General features: G+C 41.7%; 1 protein-coding gene and 1 non-coding gene across 2 annotated transcripts in view; both read right to left on the minus strand.

Annotated features, from left to right (window-relative positions):
* LOC124545933 overlaps positions 1–22,156 on the minus strand; it is a 466,288-nt gene that overhangs the window by 438,509 nt on the left and 5,623 nt on the right. The gene's annotated exons all lie outside the window — the stretch shown is intronic.
* On the minus strand, positions 15,435–15,519 carry Trnas-gga. Its single transcript is given in 2 exon segments — positions 15,435–15,469; positions 15,479–15,519. It is a non-coding gene; the product is annotated as a tRNA-Ser (tRNA).

Genomic DNA, 22,156 nt, shown 5'->3' on the forward strand with positions numbered 1-22,156 from the left:
GCTCCTGTCATGCATGGATGGGCTATAAGGGGTGGAGGGCACATTCAACATTCGTGAAACGTATATGAAAACTCTGATCCTAAACTTAACTGTAAAAGTTACCCCAATAGCGTAACTGCATGCATATAAAATATAAACCCTTACAAAATAGAATTTTCGTTCTGAAAATAAAATACTTTATCTAAGTCAAAATTCGGTGCAAGATTTTGTCTTCATTCATGTAGACTATGCAGTCTTCTCAAACAGGGTGGATCTATTTGAAACACTGTACTATACTGTACAAGGATGCTTAATTCTGTGGCTCTAAAATAACTGCAACAGTTCGGACCGTATTTCCTCACGTCTGCCCTCTGTATAAGCTATTTTCTGACCAATCTGCGTCATCTCACATTTATTCATTCATTAGGAAAGAAAGTAACATTTCTATACACAAAACAGAAAATGAATGGAACTACTCGAAATCAGATTTTTTGAATACTGGGTTTGTCTGTAAAATATTTTTTTTTTTCAGGTAGCAGTCACGATGTTACTTTTATTTGTGTTTTACACGACGATTCCCAGATCCAAAGGTGTTTTCACACAGCGAAAAAAAATTATATGATACATGAAACACGCACTTGAAAATGTGTATCGTTTCCCGAAACGCAACGTGCGCGAAAGATAAATAAAAATAAAAATCTGACTTTCAACAGAAAGTTATTTTATAAACAAACCCATTGTTTTTACTGTCGCAGGCTTTCAGCAAATACTTTTTGTAGGATAAAATAAAAAAAATTTTGAATATTCGTAATGAAAGTTGTGGAGACACGTTTCAAACTTAATATCTGAGATAAAGCACGAAAAAATATCATATTGTATTCTGACGTCTCCTGGAAAGAGCTAAAAAGATTAAACAAAACTATACCAGACGTGTAAATGTGAAGCGTGCGTATTTCTGTCGATAAAAACCGTAAGTAATACGACAATAATTATAAAATCTAAAACTCGTTAAGATATATTTTTGTGTTAAAAATATTAATAAAATATGTATTTTAGTATCAAAGAATAACTGTAAACGCAAAGACATTCTTTGTAACCATGGAAATCCTACCTCATTTATGTTAAAAAGACTTGGTTAAAAGATCTAATCCACCTTTTGTCTCTGCTGGTGAAGAATTAAGTCGCTTAACTCTTCTGACGCAGTAAGTATTTGATGCATGTATTTTCTTTTACAATATATGGTAAAAAGTGAAATTCTTGTTCTTATTCAAAACCTCTCCCTCCCTGTGGAAATATTTAAGTGAAAATAGTTATTTAGAGTGAGTTCTGTAGAACACTAACCATCTGGCTTTCTCTCGTCGTAATGGCGCACAGGAGGCCATAACGTGGAACTTAATTAAAATATTAGATATTGGGCTTCACCTTCAAGTTAACATAATAAAGACTTTGAATATTGCTAATAATTCCAAGCATTAATATTTGCAAAGTTCACTTTATCGGAATTTTTACGTAAATGCATAGATAAATTTAACTGCAGTAGGCAACAAGGCTTAGATTTGCTTCACAATGTGTTTGAGTTTGTAATTAAATTTATTTCTGTCAAGTAAATGCTTAACCAAACTGAAGCCAGTGTGATATAAATGAAATTATTTATCGTGAGTACAAATCCTTAAGCTACGTAGGTGGTTATATCGCCTTTCTTTCCGCAACAATTAATTTATCGGGCAATAAAAATAATAGTTTCTTGCTACTTCTGATTTTTTGGGTAACTTAATTGAATCATTACAAGCAAACTGTATCAATTTTTACTAATATTTCTGCTGCGTAGCAACTTTGATTATCGTCGGCGTATATGTTAGCTGATTTTACGAGCGTGTAGAGTATACGTGGCGCCAACAGTGTGTCAAATATCCTTTACCTTTCTCCATACAATCTCGACCACGTCTTACATTAAAATCAAAACACTTTAATACCGAAGAAGAGAGAGACGATATGGTATACGCACAATATAACTTGGCACTTCTCGCCGAAGGATTCTGGGAGCGGGGGTGTTAGCAGCAGTCGGCCAGTGTTGGGTAATTTCCGGTCAGTGGCAACGGAAGCAAATAGTACTATTCACAGCAACATTGTGAAGGAGGCTTCGCTTATATCCGCTCCCAGCACCCCTTCGTCCTCCCCTCTCCTATCTCTCCTCCCCATCCTCACTCATTCATGCACTCAGTCCTTAGCGGAAAATGAAAATGTTAAGTTACAGTGTGCTTATGGCTAGTTGCTCCGGCATAAGCCAGTGAAACATTTCAGAATCCATATGTTTAACGAAAAACTGGCTCTGTTGACGAAATTCAAAGGACCACGTCATTTCAGAAAACAATTTTCAGATTGAACTGGTAAGATGACAGTCATTGTTTTCACACAAGTTTGTCCTTCACAGGAAGATAGCAGTCGTTACAGCTCGTTTCAGTCTGTTGCTCCAGCAGGTTCAAAATGGTTCAAATGGCTCTGAGCACTATGGGACTCAACTGCTGAGGTCATTAGTCCCCTAGAACTTATAACTAGTTAAACCTAACTAACCTAAGGACATCACAAACATCCATGCCCGAGGCAGGATTCGAACCTGCGACCGTAGCGGTCTTGCGGTTCCAGACTGCAGCGCCTTTAACCGCACGGCCACTTCAGCCGGCCCGCTCCAGCAGGTGATTGGTGAGTCTCTACTACAATCTTCGATTCAGTCGCAAAATTTAGAGGAATGAAATATCTGACAACAGTTTGACCATCGAATTTAACCACCTGACAGTGTCGTACAGTTACTGGGTCATCTGGTGCATAATTTGTTTCCCACGACGTGTATCACAATTAATAGTAAAAACTGACATAGGGAAAGCATAAGACAGCTCGTAGAACGAAAAACGTAAACATTTGTCCACAAATGAGTTGTTTGCGAGATAACTACGACTGTGTGGTTACGAATCGCCATCGATTTTAGTATCAAATACTGTCCCAGTTATTATAGTACAGATGTATTTTAACTGCAAGCTTTTCGATAGTCAACATGTAACTGAGCTCAAATTTCACTCATGGTCTACCTCCAGAAGAAAGACAATATTACCTGAGTACATTGTATGTACAGTAATACACGCTAAAGGGAGTGGTAAAGCAAAGGAAAGTAAGGAGAAAGTAGGAAAGGGAATCAAAATTCAGGGAAAAGAAATAAAAACACCGCACTTTGCCGAAGATGTTACAAAAAATGGTTCAAATGGCTCAGAGCACTATGGGACTCAACTGCTGTGGTCATCAGTCCCCTAGAACTTAGAACTACTTAAACCTAACTAACCTAAGGACATCACACACATCCATGCCCGAGGCAGGATTCGAACCTGCGACCGTAGCAGTCGCACGGTTCCGGACTGCGCGCCTAGAACCGCGAGACCACCGCGGCCGGCGATGACGTTACAGTTCAGTCGGAGATGGCAAAGAACTTGGAATAGCAATAGAACGGAATGAATATTTTCTTGAAAAGAGGTTCTAAATGAACAAAAACAAAAGTAAGAGAAGGCTAACGGCATGTAGCAGATATAAATCGGGTGATACTGAGGGAATTAGAGTAGGAGATACGACACTGAAAGTAATAAATGAATTTTTTATTTGAATAGCAAAATAGCTGACACTGATCGAAGTAGACAGGTTATAAAATGCAGACCGGCAAGAACAAGAAAAGCATTTCGGAAAACTGGAATTTGTTAACACTGAAAGTAGTTTTATATGTCAAGCAGTCCTTCTGAAGGTATTTGTCTGGAGTTCAGTCTTGTACGATAGTGAAACGTGGACGATAAGCATTTCACACCAGAAAGAATAGAAGCTTTTGAAACGAGTTGCTGCAGATGTATGCCGAAGATTAGTTGAGTAGACTAAACAACTAATGAGATACAGAATGGGACTGGGGAAAAAATAAATTTATGGCAAAACTTTGATAAAAGAAGAGTGGTCTAAAAGGAGAGATACGTAATGAAGAAACAACACATTTGGTAATGAAGGAAAGTGTGGGGGGGAAGGGGGAGCGAGAGTAAAAATTGTAGAGGGAGACCTAGGCATGAATACAGCAAGCAGCTTCAGTCGGAGTGGTATTTATTCAGAGATTAAGGAGCCTGCATAAGATAGAGTAATGTGAAGAGCTGCACCTGACCAGCCTTCGGACTGAAGAGCACGACAACAACTTGTTAAAGGAGGTGCTGCATGTGTCGTCCTCGCATTTACAGCCAGTACAGCAGTCGTCTCTGTAATTCTTTCAAACAGCCGCCGACTATCAGTCATATCTTGATAAGACTGTACAACTAACTACTCTAGCTCTTCAAGTGTACTGTGGACAGGCCGAGCGTCTTATCACCCAGCAACCGCACTCACACCTCTGGTATGCGAGTGGCCTGAACCAACAGGAGTTACCCCAGCAGAAGACAAGTCAATGGTCGCTCACGCTCAACAAGCGGCAGTGTGAGGGCCACCAGAGGCCATAGGCTCCATGGACCTTCTTACTTCCTTCCGCGGGTCACGTCGCCATAAATAGCTTCTTCTGTATCTTGGTCCTGCCAGAATATTTAGACCGGAGCAGAGCCTCTCCATAGAAGTTTCCTCCAGTCCTTTGGGCCAGGAGTCGACTCTACCCACAGTCCGTCGTCATTCAGAGCTCTCGTAGGGAGTCTTTGGAACCTTCGAATGGATGTGTGTGATGTCCTTAGGTTAGTTAGGTTTAAGTAGTTCTAAGTTCTAGGGGACTGATGACCTCAGAAGTTAAGTCCCATAGTGCTCAGAGCCATTTGAACCATTTGAACCTTCGAAGTCGTCCCGTCTGAAAGTCAGTCGACCATAGGAGCTTCCAGTGACCATCTCAGACGTCGCCACGACGTGGCCTTTACCCTGGAGACCCTCAGAGACCCTCAAAGGACTTTTGGTATTGGACGTCAACCTTATCTTTCGTTGCACTGTCTTACTTTCAATGTGGATCTAAGATTCTTGACTTTGACATTGGGCCATCTGCTCACCTACAAACTTGTGTAAATTTGGTGAATTAGCTGAACTATTGCAAACAATTCTTGCAATTGGCTTTCTCCAAGGAGGAGCTCTAGTTCATGAAATTTATAGTAAATCTCTTCTACCTTGTTTACTTGGGCTGTCATCTCATTGCACCTTGATCGGTGTACGATGCCAGAAAATGCATCAGCGACAGTGCTGTGTACTTTAGTTTTGAGATTATCCCGGATAGGAAAATCCGTAGGATTGAAAATTATATTAGAAGCCAAACACACTTGATGTGAAATGATTTACTTCATGACCAGTTTCGACAGTAATCGTCATCCTCAGATTCTAAGATCTTCCAGAAATATAACTACACACCAGCCTTGTCGACCTGAGAACATTCTCTAATCGTATCAATACAGCTCCATACTGGTTCATATATATAAAACTTGCTAAATGGAATATCCATTGCACCAGTTGGATTGAGGTCGGGTGATCTTGGAGGCCAAGTTACAGGCCCTATTCGATATGTCGATCTTCGACCGTATTGGCTCATGAGATGTCTTCGGTGTTCTAAATGTGCCGGTGTCCCACCATCCATGTATCACATTCCCCAACGATACATCATGGGGGGAAATTTCAGCCCAGTTAGATGGGGACTTAATCGAAAATTTCATATTTAAGATACGTTTGTGCTATCTAGGACGACAGTTTGGCTGAGATACGTGACCACCCATTCGCAGATATCTCGCGAACGTCTCTTTTGCTGATAATTGTTTACTGGAAAGGTTCTGCTTCTATTGTCGGATACTTTCATCCACTCAGTCTTCGCTCTTAATTATCACACTCTCTGGACGTTCACTTTAGAAAGATTCTATTCAGTATCGCAGTGTTTTATTTTGAACGTGTCTTGCCGGGTCTTTCATATTAGCGAGCATATTACGTCAATAGGGGCTCGCTAACTCACACTGCCCTTTGCAAATTTTACAGCCGAGGTCATCCAAGTTCCCTCAGACACACACGCATTCTTGTTATTATTAACACTGATTATATGGAGGAGGCACAAGTAATTTCTGTGTCTCTATAGCTTCGAGAGGGTATATTTTGTTGTTACAAGTTACAGAAGCCAGTGTTGGTTTTCTCAGGTCCACTCAAAGAACAACACGAGACTTCAGTGTTCCTCCTATCTCTTTATCTCAAGCTATACATTTTTGAATCTATGAAGGACGTAATCCCAACATTAAAACATTTCAACAATCAATTGTCACTAAAAAAGTGCTGAACTTCCATGTAATTTGCCTTTACACACAGTGTGTTAAATAGTTTATGTGCGTAGCACCTACACACTAGCGCACACATTCTATCTTCTGGCTTATGCGGGAATCGATTTTACAATGCAGCATGATAATTGTGAGATAAAGATTTACTCGAGACTGTGTACGAATGATCCATGCAACAGTGCAGGGGAAACTGCTACACTGTGGAAAGCATGGCAGTTTCTTTTATTCCTCAAAGACGTTGATTTTCACCATAAATGTGTAATTCACGAACATTCCAATCTTTGCTGTTCTATGTATTATAGGTATCTGCAGCTTTGTTAACAAATTACAACGATCTGAGTATTTTGGAGATAACGTTATTGTACTTTTGTGTAATTATTAGGCTATTAGGATTTTGTGCACTTACATTACTCTTGGAAAAGGCCAGGTGATACGGGAAGATTTCAGTTAGATTATATCATGGTCAGGTAGAGATGCGGAAATCGGATACCGGATTATAAGGCGTATCCAGGGGCAGATATAGAATCAGATTACAATGTTGTAGTGATGAAGAGTAGGCTAAAGATTAGTTAGGAGGAATCAATACGCAAAGAAGTAGGATATGGAAGTACTAAGAAATAACGAAATACGCTTGAAGTTCTCCTAGGCTATAGACACGGCAATGTGGAATAACTCAGTAGGCACCACAATCGAAGAGGAATGGACATTTCTAAAAAGGGCAGTCGCAGAAAAACATATGTACAAAGAAGGTGACTCCGAAGAAACTATGGGTAATAGGAGAAATACTTCAGTTGACTAATGAAAGAAGAAAGTACAAAAATGCTCAGGGAAATTCAGGAATACAGAAACGCATGTCGCTGAGGAATGAAATAAATAGGAAATGCAGAGAAGTTAAGAAGAAATGGCTTCATGAAAAATGTGAAGAAATCGAAAAAGAAATGATTGTCGGAAGAACTGAATCAGCGTATAGGAAAGTCAAAACAACCTTCGGTGAAATTAAAAGCAAGGGTGGTAACATAAAGAGTGCAACAAAAATTCCACCGTTAAATGCATAGGAGCGTGCGAATAGGGGAAAGAGTACACTGAAGGCCTCTATGAGGGGGAAGATTTGTCTAATGTGATAGAAGAAGAAACAGGAGTTGATCTAGAAGAGATAGTGGATCCAGTGTTAGAATCAGAATTTAAAAGAGTTTTGGAGGACTTAAGATCAAATAAGCAGAAGAGATAGACAACTTTCCATCAGATTTTTCTAAAACCAGTGGGGGAAGTGGCAGGAAAACGGCTATTCAAGTTGGTGTGTAGAATGTATGAGTCTGGCGACATATCACATGACTTTCGGAAAAATATCATCGACAGGGTGTTGTGTGCTGTCCTTAGGTTAGTTAGGTTTAAGGAGTTCTAAGTTCTACGGGACTGATGACCATAGCTGTTGAGTCCCATAGTGCTCAGAGCCATTTGAACCAAAAAATATCATCCACACAATTCTGAAGACTGTAAGAGCTGACAAGTGCGAGAATTATCGCACAATCAGCTTAACAGCTTATGCATACAAGTTGCTGAGAAGAATAATATACAGAAAAACGGAGAAGAAACTGAGGAGGCGATAGATGACGATAAGTTTGGTTTTAGGAAAGGTAAAGTCAGCAGAGAAGCAATTCAGACGCTGCAGTTGATAATGGAAGCAAGGGTAAAGAAAAACCAAGACACGTTCATAGGATTTATCAACTGGAAAAACCGTTCTACAATGTAAAATGGTGGAAGATGTTCGAAATTCTGAAAAAAATAGGGATAAGCTACAGAGAGAGGCGGGCAATATGTAACATCAAGAAGAGCCTAGGGGGAATAATGACAGTGGACGACCAAGAACGAAGTTGTCGGATTAAAAATAGGGGACGTAGTCTTTCTCCCCTACTGTTCAATCTGTACCTCGAAGAAACAATGATGGAAATAAAAGAAAGGTTCAGGAGTGGAATTAAAATTCAAGGTGAAAGGACATCAATGTGACGATTCCCTGATGATATTGCTATCCTGAGTGAAAGTGAAGAAGAATTATAGGATTTCCTGAATGGAATGAACAGTCTAATGAGTACTGAATATGAATTGAGAGTAAATCGAAGAAAGACTGAAGTAATGAGAATTAGCAGAAATGAGAATAGTGAGAATGTTAACATCAGGACTGATGATCATAAAGCAGATGAAGTTAAGGAATTCTGCTACCCAGGCAGTACAATAACCAATGACAGACGGAGCAAGGAGTACATCAAAAGCAGACTAGCACTTTCAAGAAGAGCATTCCTGGGCAAGAGAAGACTACTAGTATCAAACATAAGCCTTGATTTGAGGAAGAAATTTCTGAGAATATACGTCAGGAGCACAGTATTGTATGGATGTGAAACATGGACTGTGGGAAAACCAGAACAGAAGAGAATCGAAGCATGAGATGTGGTGCCACAGACGAATGTTGAAAATTAGGTAGACTGACAAGGTAAGGAATGAAAAGGTTCTTCACAGAATCCCAGAGAAAAGAATGTGTGAAAAACACTGACGAGGAGGACAGGATGAGAGGACATCTGTTAAGACATCATAGAATAACTTCCATGGTTCTACGGGGAGCTGTTGAGGGCAAAAACTGTAGAAGAAGACAGATTGGAATACATCCAGCAAGTAATTGAGGACATAGATTAAAAGTGCTACCTGTGAGATGAAGAGGTTGGCAGAGGAGGGAAAATCGTGATGGACCGTATGGAACCAGTCAAAAGGCTGTCGACCCCCCCCCCCCCCAAAAAAAACCTCTATTTTACTGGTAACTGTACCAGCATTACAGTCACTAATCAACTATGCCGTCGGACAAGTACCCATTATCTCAGGTAAATTTACGTTTCTGTGCTTCACATTCTACGAGTAGTAAGCAAATTGTCGGGTCATTTTAGATGGCTTATAAGACTCATTCTCGTGAGCAATAACAATCACAACGTGCACCTTGGTATAAAGAGAGAATCTATGTTAACATTCCCCCTTTTCAGAAATGCTTTGCTTGCTGTAACCTCTTCACTTCCAATGTCCTAAATAGTTTTTCTGCCCAAACAGAAGAACTCCTCCGATCGTTTCAGCTGCTCATTTTCTCATTTAATTCCCCCTCCATACACTCACTGCTATTTTTCTGTATATTAGCACCTCTCATTATTTCGATGTATGAAACTCTTCGCCCTTCGTTTGCTTGAGCGTCGACCTTCTTCATAAACCTTTGGTATTCAATTTTTCGTTCTTCGATTCTTCCGTCTTTCTCTTCATAAGACCCTTCTCCGACGTTTCATCTTAAAATTTAATGACTCGTTACAGCAATGACACTGTGATGAGTATCTGGAAGATTCTTCATTACCATCGTGACGGTCTTCAGAGAACTGTGTCAGTCTAATTGTTTCTTCAAATCGTCCCTACTTCTTGAAGTGCTGTAGACCACACTACCGTTTTATTGACACGAAATTAATTTTTCATTCCGTAATTTCTGAACGTGAAAACTCCCTCGACCACTAGACGAGACAAAAATGCATTTCATCCCTCTCAGAGTTCTGACTTTCAACTACCTGCATATTACTTTTTTAATTACACAGATATAACTTTACCCTGCCTGCTCATGGCAGTTTCTACTTACGGGTTATACCGCGACAAACATACGTACAGGGTGACAATTATATGAAATAAAATCGTTAGAACTTCAGAACAGTTTGCGTTAGAAGGTTCAAACTGCACGGTTGGTCACGGGGCGTAATGGGAATTAGTATGGGCTATATGGTTTGGTTTGGTGACGAACCCCATTTCCATTTGGATGGGTTCGTCAATTAGCAAAATTGGCGCATCTGGGGGACTGAGAAACCGTATTTCGCGATCGAGAGGTCTCGTCACTCTCAACGGATGACTGTATGGTGTGCAACATCCAGTCACGGAATAATCGGTGCGATATTCATTGATGGTACAGCGACTACCAAACGGTATGTGAAGGTTTTGGAAGATGGTAGCCCCATTATCGAAAGTGACTGATTTCGACAAGATGTGGTTCTTGCAAGACGCAACTCGACCCCGTAGAAGCAGGAGAGTGTTTGACGTCCTGGAGGAACACTTTGGGAACCGCATTCAGGCTCTGACTAACCCAGAGACCACTGGCATGGACCTCGATTGGCCGCCATATTCTCCGAATCCGAACACATGTGACCCCTTTTTGTCGGGCTTTAGTAAAGTCAAGATGTAGAGCAACACGCTCAAAACCATTTCTGAGCTGAAAACAGCCATTCAGGAGGTCATCGACGGCATTGATGTTGAATAAAGTGCGTGCACGCCGTAGTCTGTAACTAACTTACGTTTTTACCCATACAGTTCAGTCATTATCATCATGTATATACGCAGCCAAAAATTAATTAAAACACAAATTATATTTGAACTTGTATCAAAATCTTGAATCGTAGGTAAAAGATACTACGCTAATTAAAATGGAGAAGATTTCCTTCACAGCATCACTTGACAACTGACCTATGGCGGCTGCATTCAAATTATTAATATTGACTACGTTTCTAGCATTTGTAGACTTAGAGAACGCTTTTGACAATGTTGATTGGAATACTCTCTTTCAAATTCTGAAGGTGGCAGGGGTAAAATACAGGGAGCAAAAGGCTATTTACAATTTGTACAGCAAGCAGATGGCAGTTATAAGAGTCGAGGGACATGAAAGGGAAGCAGTGGTTGGGCAGGGAGTGATAGAGGGTTGTTGCCTATCCCCGATGTTATTCAATCTGTATATTGAGCAAGCAATAAAAGAAACAAAAGAAAAGTTCGGAGTAGGTATTAAAATCCATGGAGAAGAAATAAAAACTTTGAGGTTCGCCGATGACATTGTAATTCTGTCAGAGACAGCAAAGGACTTGGAAGAGCAGTTGAACGGAATGGACAGTGTCTTGAAAGGAGGGTATAACATGAACATGAACAAAAGCAAAACGAGGATAATGGAATGTAGTCGAATGAAGTCGGGTGATGCTGAGGAAATTAGATTAGGAAATGAGATACTTAAAGTAGTAAAGGAGTTTTGCTATTTGGGGAGCAAAATAACTGATGAAGGTCGAAGTAGAGAGGTTATAAAATGTAGACTGGCAATGGCAAGGTAAGCGTTTCTGAAGAAGAAAAATTTGTTAACATCGAGTATAGATTTATGTGTCAGGAAGTCGTTTCTGAAAGTATTTGTATGGTGTGTAGCCATGTATTGAAGTGAAACGTGGACAATAAATAGTTTAGACAAGAAGAGAATAGAAGCTTTCGAAACGTGGTGTTACAGAAGAATGCTGAAGATTAGATGGGTAGATCACATAACTAATGAGGAGGTATTGAATAGAATTGGGGAGAAGAGGAGTTTGTGGCACAACTTGACCAGAAGAAGGGATCGGTTGGTAGGACATGTCCTGAGGCATCAAGGGATCACAAATTTAGTATTGGAGGGCAGCGTGGAGGGTAAAAATAGTAGAGGGAGACGAAGAGATGAATACACTAAACAGATTCAGAAGGATGTAGGTTGCAGTAGGTACTGGGAGATGAAGAAGCTTACACAGGATAGAGTAGCATGGAGAGCAGCATCAAACCAGTCTCAGGACTGAAGACCACAACAGCAACAAGTTTTAGAGTGCGGCGGGCCCACGATTTTCACCTTCAACACAGTCATTTTCCTTCCGCCCCATTCACGAGTAACACAATAAAGGAACAGGGCAAACAATGGCCAACCACTACACACTCGTTTGCGGAGAATTTATGAAACCTGTAAAGAAAATTTATGGGACCTCAGGAGAAATACTGGCAACGCTAGTAGGTTGGCATTTCTCCGGCGACAAGTCAGCTCAGGGTGAGAGGCGTAAAAGAAACGCTCGCCAGAGCTCTGGGACTAATGGCTGGGTCGCCTTATGTGGCGGTGGACGCCTCCTGAGAGCCATCTCGGGGAAGGAGTGGCGGCTTTAGGCGGCGGCGGGGTGCTGACGGGTGCTCGTCGGGTTCCGCAGGGAAAGCCGACGGCGTGGCAGCTTTCCAAAGAGGACCTCGCACGCTACCCGGTTGACAAAGTTGGCGCGTAGTTTTACACGCATAATTATTTTGTTTTTAATTTCATTGTGTGGAGCGACATATTCGAAGCCATTTACTCCTGGAAATGGAAAAAAGAACACATTGACACCGGTGTGTCAGACCCACCATACTTGCTCCGGACACTGCGAGAGGGCTGTACAAGCAATGATCACACGCACGGCACAGCGGACACACCAGGAACCGCGGTGTTGGCCGTCGAATGGCGCTAGCTGCGCAGCATTTGTGCACCACCGCCGTCAGTGTCAGCCAGTTTGCCGTGGCATACGGAGCTCCATCGCAGTCTTTAACACTGGTAGCATGCCGCGACAGCGTGGACGTGAACCGTATGTGCAGTTGACGGACTTTGAGCGAGGGCGCATAGTGGGCATGCGGGAGGCCGGGTGGACGTACCGCCGAATTGCTCAACACGTGGGGCGTGAGGTCTCCACAGTACATCGATGTTGTCGCCAGTGGTCGGCGGAAGGTGCACGTGCCCGTCGACCTGGGACCGGACCGCAGCGATGCATGGATGCACGCCAAGACCGTAGGATCCTACGCAGTGCCGTAGGGGACCGCACCACCACTTCCCAGCAAATTAGGTACACTGTTGCTCCTGGGGTATCGGCGAGGACCATTCGCAACCGTCTCTATGAAGCTGGGCTACGGTCCCGCACACAGTTAGGCCGTCTTCCGCTCACGCCCCAACATCGTGCAGCCCGCCTCCAGTGGTGTCGCGACAGGCGTGAATGGAGGGACGAATGGAGACGTGTCGTCTTCAGCGATGAGAGTCGCTTCTGCCTTGGTGCCAACGATGGTCGTATGCGTGTTTGGCGCCGTGCAGGTGAGCGCCACAATCAGGGCTGCATACGACCGAGGCACACAGAGCCAACACCCGGCATCATGGTGTGGGGAGCGATCTCCTACACTGGCCGTACACCACTGGTGATCGTCGAGGGGACACTGAATAGTGCACGGTACATCCAAACCGTCATCGAACCCATCATTCTACCATTCCTAGACCGGCAAGGGAACTTGCTGTTCCAACAGGACAATGCACGTCCGCATGTATCCCGTGCCACCCAACGTGCTCTAGAAGGTGTAAGTCAACTACCCTGGCCAGCAAGATCTCCGGATCTGTCCCCCATTGAGCATGTTTGGGACTGGATGAAGCGTCGTCTCACGCGGTCTGCACGTCCAGCATGAACGCTGGTCCAACTGAGGCGCCAGGTGAAATGGCATGGAAAGCCGTTCCACAGGACTACATCCAGCATCTCTACGATCGTCCCCATGGGAGAATAGCAGCCTGCATTGCTGCGAAAGGTGGATATACACTGTACTAGTGCCGACATTGTGCATGCTCTGTTGCCTGTGTCTATGTGCCTGTGGTTCTGTCAGTGTGATCATGTGATGTATCTGACCCGAGGAATGTGTCATTAAAGTTTCCCCTTCCTGGGACAATGAATTCACGGTGTTCTTATTTCAATTTCCAGGAGTGTAAAAAAAAGAACCAGTCATCCTCAAGGATGGTACAAAAACTTTGTGATCTGAACTCTTGACTCTCGTAGCCGTTTGTAGTTAAAGATGGAAAAGCTAGCACCCAAACCTCTGGGTGTCAGACACTCAGATCGGTACCAAACATTGTGTGCAGATAGAGTGAGAACCAAAACTACGATTTAGTCCGTGCTCTGTGCTGTCGTCCTGCAGGACGGTCGTAAACTTCAATTAAAAGTAACATTGAACCGTGACTTTACTTTCAAAATCTTTTCTTAAAGAATTTACTTTATTTGCTAGCGATTCATCAAGAACATTAACACATTTAATCACACTAGGTGAGAGTGGAAGTAGTTGCCAGGTAGTAACGGATGAAAATGAAATTACATTTAACAAATGGGAGTTTTATTTATAAAAGCCTTTTCAAAAACAGATTTAATATTTATAAGCAGAAAAGCACCCTCGAAATATCAAGTTAAAATTTTATTTAGACGCAGAAAGAACAATATTGACAGTATGAGCTAGCCTTCGTGCTGAGAAGCTTGCCGCTCCCTTTCAACACGACCATAGTCACGACCGCTCACAACAACCTCTGAAAGACTACACTGGTGCAAATCTGCAACACACCAGATTACTTTAAACTAAAAATTTTAACAACTCATACAAACATATTAACTATGCATCCCGTAAATGGGATGGAAATGGTACAAACACTCACACTAAGAAATTATTTGCCATCGAAAGTGCAATTTTTTTTTTTTTTTTTTTTTTTTAAGGGACTCTTATGGTGGAAGGGCAACGACCTTGCCGCAGTGGATACACCGGTTCCCGTGAGATCACCGAAGCTAAATGCTGGCCGGCACTTGGATGGATGACCACCCAGGCCGCCATGTGCTGTTGCCATTTTTCGGGGTGCACTCAGCCTCGTGATGCCAGTTGAGGAGCTACTCGACCGAATAGTAGCGGCTCCGGTCAAAGAAAACCATCGTAACGACCGGGAGAGCGGTGTGCTGACACAAGCCCCTCCTATCCGCATCCTTAACTGTGGATGACACGGCGGTCGGATGGTCCCGATGGGCCACTTGTGGCCTGAAGACGGAGAGCTTTTTACGGTAGAAGGGTGGCAACTTTATAAAAATGACTATTTAAATAAAACCCAAGAAATTCAGACTTACATAAAATGTACAACATGCTCTAGATTACACATATACCGCCTCGCAAGATGATACGCAAGATAAAAATATATTTCAGGAATTCGGCCTTTACACCTTAATTCTATAAATTCGTTAACAACGAATCCGACAAACATGACAGAGGCAGCTATTAACGTATGGCAGATTGACAGGGGGATTACTGAACAACCCGAACCGCAGATTGCTCTAACCCTCCCCAACACCACAAGGGAAAAACGGACCACCCAGTTCACAAATAACCACCTTCTGCGGGTGGGCCAACGGAGAAGAATGGTGGGACGAATGGTTCAAATGGCTCTGAGCACTATGTGACTTAACTTCTATGGTCATCAGTCCCCTAGAACTTAGAACTACTTAAACCTAACTAACCTAAGGACATCACACACATCCATGGCCGAGGCAGGATTCGAACCTGCGACCGCAGCGGTCGCTCGGTTCCAGGCTGTAGCGCCTTTAACCGCTTGGCCACCCCGGCCGGCGAATGGTGGGACGACCCCAAAACAAAGCGGCTGGTGACCTGAGACGCATATGTCCGACAGAACACGACTCTTATCTATACAAATATACTCTATAGGTTTGTTACTTTCAACTAAAGAAGCGAAAGCAGACCGTCAAAAGAACATTGCTACAAACTCCGAAAAGTCCCATATAACAGTTTCAATCGCAGTCAGTTAAAACAAACTGTCAATCGTGGGGTTCGATCGCAGGACCTTTGATACAACAACGTCACGCTCTATTTTTTTTCTTTTTCTTTTTTTTAACATGTCAATTTGGTTTATTTGTCACCACAGCGTACAAACTAATGCCACGTATTACACAACTTTCAGTAGTGCAAGACAGACATACAAACTGTATTGTGCAGAATACAACTAATTACAGTATTAATATTGAGCCAGTCATAAATTACTCATTTTGTGTCTATGAATAATCATAATCGTCTCATGGCGCGTCAAGGCTTCGGGCTTCTCGTTGTGTTGACCGTCGTCCAGGCGAAGATTCAGTACGGGGAAGGAGAATTCCCGTGCCGCGCGAACAACAGTCATTAGTTTGTAGTTTGTGTATCAACTGTTCTGCCTAGGTACAGCTATAAATATGTTTCCTTCTGGCTGGATTCGAACCGGTGACCTATCGATTTCTGCTTACAGAACTTCTACAGTCCACCTAAATTCTTTATTAACCCACCCACGAGAGATCTGTGTGTGTGTGTGTGTGTGTGTGTGTGTGTGTGTGTGTGTGTGTGTGTGTCTGTGTGTGAATTCCTATGGGACCAAACTGCTGTGAGGTCATCGGTCCATAGACTTACATTGTACTTAAACTACGTCAAACTAACTTACGCTAAGAACAACGCACACACACATCCATGCACGAGGGAGGAATCGTACCTCCGGCGGGAGGGGCCGCGAAATGTGTGACATAGAGCCTCAAACCGCGAGAGATATGTAAAACTGTCACGCACAGATACTTTTTTTCTGTATTCCGTAGTTCTGGTGCTACTTTTAATTACCGTCTAAGCACGTTCTACTGGACGACAGCACATAACACGAACTAAATCGCTGTTTTGGTTGATACTCTATCGACGTGCAACGTTTGATACCGATCTGAGTGTCTGATACCTGGAGGTTTGGGTGTAAATGAGTGCAGTCAAATGTGGCCAGAAGTGCTGACCGTATCAGTATACGATTTTCGGTAAGTTATAGACAAAAATAAGGCGAATTTTGATGACGTGCGCAAATAATTGCTTAACGTTTAAAGCTGCCGAATTATGATACCGTTATTGTTTTTAATGGACCTACACTGCCGGAAAAGAAAGTGCCTCACCTTCAAGGACTATGTCCAGTAGCACCAGATTGTAACATGTGGATATTGAGGGGCTGTAGAGATTCATTTATCACGGTCATTGCCGTCTGATACGCCTTGTCACGGTCCGTGCGGTTCCCCCCCGTCGGAGGTTCGAGTCCTCCCTCGGGTATGTGTGTGTGTGTGTGTTGTTCATAGCGTAAGTTAGTGTAAGTTAGATTAGGCAGTGTGCAGACTTAGGGACCGATGACCTCAGCAGTTTGGTCCCATAAGACCTTACCACAAATTTCCAATTTCTATTAGCTGTTTCGTCGTATGTAACTGACAACGTACCGTGTACGGTTACTATATTCGTTATTACAGCGCTTAATACTTTCCACATTCTTTCCAATAGTATACGGTACGCTAAATATGGATTTTGTCCACTTAGTGCAGGAGTATAATGAATAGTTATTGCCGGGTTCTGGGGAGAGTGGGAGGGGAAACGACACCAGTTAACCCTGCTGAAATTCAGCGGGCATTAAAGCATACCGGTCGAGTAAACCCTCTTTATTTACAATGAACCACGACGCAATGAACAATGCGTAGCAGGGAGCAACTTTGTCATACTGGCAGAGTAAATATACGATAAAAACTGTTATATAAGCCGCTAGAGTCTACACTGTTTCCGTAAACATCTGCATTTATTTCACTTCTCCTAAAGTTACAAGAAAACACCAACTCTTCAAAAATGACACTCACAAGCGGAGATACACGACAATAGCTAATCTCACTCGTAATCAGCGTTCTACATTTGACAGTACCTGAATGAGGAAAAAATCTATACTAGAATCTTACTAATGAAGTTACGTTTCAAATGGAGATCGCGCATGAAAATTAAGCCATGGAATATTTTTAACATTAGTAAGCACGTAGAAAATATGTGTGTTTATGCGTCGGATTTGTAAGTCTGCCCCTGCTGCAAAGTTTCGAGTAAACAGGCTGTAACCAGTACTTTTAGAATATCAAAATGTCTGATTTAGTCCTCATACATTACATACAAAATTACTACTTGACACATGAAAGCTTGAGTGCCTTAAACTTAAATCGCTGCTTAACTTCACAATAGGCGCTGCTGTTGCAACTCATTTACGTACTTATCATCCATACCCCTAATATGTATTAGGGAGGCAACAGCACCAGTCACAAACAATCTATGATAGTTATAGATAAGAGTCAAGCCATATTACTGATAAGAGGAACGTATATTGATTGCAGTTCCGTAAGGATTAATCATGAAAATTTGTGTTCTTACCAAAAAAATAAGGTTCGTGATAGTAATTTTTGAGAACATTTTTCGAGGATAAACAACGGTCTGGATAAAAGTACTTAAAAAAGGATTACAAACAATCTCAACCGCAATAAACATTTATTTCAATCATTATCAATTAGCAGTCAGCAGTTGACGTTCGTGGAGTCACAACACTTGCTCCATTCACAGCCACCTCGTAGGCTCGGGTTATAAGGGTCTGAGGATGTTCACATACTGGCCGAAACCAGTAATCGAAATAAACTTTTTAATGGGGTTGAGGGTGTTTGTAATCCATTTTTAAAGGTTCGCGATCTTTCCGCATATGACTGAAGTGTACTCTTACTATTGTACGAGAGCTACGACCTCTGTTCAACAGCCTTTTAGAGCAACAGTTTAATAATTCTATTAGTACGTGTTTGACGTCGTATAACGTATTTTGCTTTGTAGATTGTATTGAGTTCGATTACTATATATTTGTTACTATTGACTGTCTCAACTTCAACATTCTTCCACGGACCCATCTCCTCGAGCAGTTCCCTGCAGTACAATGCTTTAGCGAAAGCCTTAATCTCCATGGAACGGAATATTTTTATATGAGAATACAAATTCTGAGTCGGATTCATCTTCAGGTCACGCCACGAGTAGGTGATCGTTGAAACCTGGCTTCAAGACACACTGTCATTCACATAGCAACCGCAGAAGATTTCATTAGTAAATCACTTCTGTTGACTGACCTACGGTATGCACTACAGTGGTTGGAGTACCCTCGTGAATTTGTGTGCGTTCCTCTCTTACGTAAAATATTTTACGTACTGGACAGGGCAAGCTGGTATGACTTTTTGGGGCGCATCACACTGTCTCGCGTATGGGTAGAAACAATGACGTAATTTGGTAATGGCTTGCAATGGAGAGGCCGCGTACACTCACTATCCCAAACACATCGACCGTAAAGGTGGGAGACTTCTTTTTTGGTCAGTTTTGCACCAATTCTTCGGTCGAACACAAAATAGTCTCAGTTGGTGACGAATACACAGCCTCAAGAGCGCAAACACAAGCACTCAGAATAAAATTTTGTAAAGAGCCGAAAAAGAATATTCGAGCAAGATAATGCCTTGTGCTAACCACCGCACCACGTCGCTCGTTAACATCCAAGTAGAATGTAGTTCATTAGAAAGCAAGTGCAACAAGTGGGGGCGAAGCATCCTGGCAAGGTACCTGCCTTTGTGACCGGTCGGTATGATGTATCATGCAGCTAACTTGCTGTGACAGTGCGAGAGAGAGAGAGAGACAGAGAGAGAGAGAGACAAAGATATTGTTTATTACTCTGTGGCGGTCAGCGCTCACATAATTATTCTTAGGATATAGAGCTTTTGTTCTTTTTAAGAGTAATTTTACAAGAAGAGAGCCATTCTTGTGATGCAAAAATCGACGCCATTGCGAGATTTTCATTCACATTGTAAAATATATGTGTATATGGAAGGAAATCAGTTAATAGAACAATAAAATATTGTTCATTTCAAGGCTATTCTACAACTAGCGTATACTTCTATTGTGAGTTAATAATAAATACCAGCTTGAGAATAGTTCCGACTGGAGCGTTCAATTCTAGTGAAATAGTTCGATGCTTTCTTCGGAAAAGAAGTCACTTCATGGATCATTCAAATCCACAATTGTACCTGGACATTTCTCAGAACTGAAAGCAATCTGATTGCTATGCAACAGAGCCCCGAAGAATATTTCTCCGTACTTTGGTTACCACTTTCAGCTCAACACGGTATCTGCAGCAGCTGGAGCAGATTTCTACGACAGCGGAAGCGTGTAATCGTTATCAGTTTCACACATCGCCCTGTGTACGCTGAATGTATTTACCCACAACAGTGAACATACAGTTACTCACACACCTAGAAAGACAATACAAGGTGGTGTGGGAAACATTTCAGTATAAAGATCCTGTACAGGTAAACAGTAATTAGCCTAGTAGTAGTAGTAAACAACTTTTTTTTTCAAAGGAGCCTTTATATCGGGATACACGATTGGAACTAATTCTTATGTGTTCACGCAATACGCGTCTTACTTCATTATTCTGAAATTGACTATCGGTGTTTCTTACATCATATATGTACAAGGAACCATTTTTTATGAGCGTTTGTACATTTTCCATGACTGTAGACGTGGTATTGCTCTGATCTGGAACATGTATGTTATTTGTACAACCACGGATGAATTTTTATGATTTGAAAATCAAGCTACTGTTATGCAGATAAACATATTTAGTAACTGCGTAGTGGAACGTCTTTCTTACACATTGACGATGAGTTAGTCTATAATTTTTGAGCCGTCGTCGTCGTAAGTTTACGTGAGCTTGAAGTGTTATATTACACGGTAATCAGAGTGGTACAGGCACACAGAATTTCAAATAATCGGTTTACAGGACATAGTTCAAATACTGATTCAAATTTTTTAACGACGAAGGCACACTTTCAAACACATTAAGATAATATAAACTCGTTAGAAATCAAGAGGAGGAGAGGAGGGGGTGGTAGGAGAGATTTAATATCAGGTCCAAGCAGGTGAAAGTAGAAGAAATTTGAGAGCATCTGACAGTTGCGTTTTTGTTCTGGGAATCAGTACAAGGTTTATGAGGGAGGGTATTTTTCATTATGTCGCTCTCTAAAGAAGTGGTACTTAGAGGGTTAAAGAGTATTTGTAGATTCTGGAATGACTCTTCATCTTTTCTACGAAGGTCAAAAGCTAGATGTCTGACAGATTTTTCACAACCTCCGTTTAAATATACCTGACTTTAATTTGTCTTTATTGTGCTACTTTTCTTGGGCTAATACATATTGTGTTTTTTCCTACTGTAACTACTACTACGTGCCACTATTTATGTTATTTTCTTTCTGAGCATTGTATCCTTATTAAACTTAACGCTTTTGAACAACTTTTCTTGCAGAAAGAGCCGCTGAATTGCAAAATTAACTGCTAGTTCAGATATGTGGATGACGCGCTGTGTTTGTAGAATGATACCAGTAGACAAATAGATACATTACTACAACATTTACACTCGCAACATCAGGAAATTTAGTTTACAATGGAGCTGGGAGAATCTTCTAGTAGTAGAAGAAGACATACATTTAGCATGAAAGAAAAAGACAGCTGCAGATACGATAATCATTGCTAGCTCTCAGCATCCACACAGCCAGAAACATGCAGCTTTCCATCACATTTGTTCCATGGTCTGAATCAGCCTTTGAAACAGAACTGCAGACCATCAAACATATCGCTTCCAGCAATAGCTATAACTATTCTCTGACTGATGATAGACTACGAAAAAGGAAACTGCGTAAAATTACACCAATTCTGTATTCTAGCCAACAGTAATGGGTCAGTAGTTACAAATCCTGGTGTGCAGAGCCCATATACTGGCAACATTTCAGACAACCTTGCAAAAAAGTTACTGTCACGCAACTACGTGTCTGCATCTTATAATAACAATAGCATGTCAAAATGTTTATTCAATAGTAGAGAAAAACTGCAATCCTTGGCACAGATTAGTGTGTATCAGATCACATGCAAGCAGTATGCAGTAGTATACACTGGTCTGTCAGGCAGAATTGTGGCATGAGAAAAGCTGCAGGTTGAGGAAGAAACGGTCAACCTTTGCTGATCATCTTATAACAAAACCAGTCGCGTGATGTAGAATGTGAAGTTTTACTTTCTGTTAAGAAAAGCAGAAAGATGACCCTACTCGAAATACTGGAAATGAACAAACACATGCTACAGAACTCAGCTTATTATGTGGTCAGATTCAGTTTCCTTTTTCCCCTTTGTTTTCGTTACAAATACTACATTTACACTGTAAATTAATTTCTCGGTTATTGTAATTATTTTTAAGTGATAAAAAATACAATGTTTTCCTATGCAAAAATATATCAGTTTTTCGTCTCCTGTATAAATAATATATGTGTAAGTCGCACATGACGTTTATCTATGGTCGGGACATTCAGCTGTCACCTGAAGATGGC

This window comes from Schistocerca americana, chromosome 8 (assembly GCF_021461395.2).
Source record: "Schistocerca americana isolate TAMUIC-IGC-003095 chromosome 8, iqSchAmer2.1, whole genome shotgun sequence".
Taxonomy (NCBI): domain Eukaryota; kingdom Metazoa; phylum Arthropoda; class Insecta; order Orthoptera; family Acrididae; genus Schistocerca; species Schistocerca americana.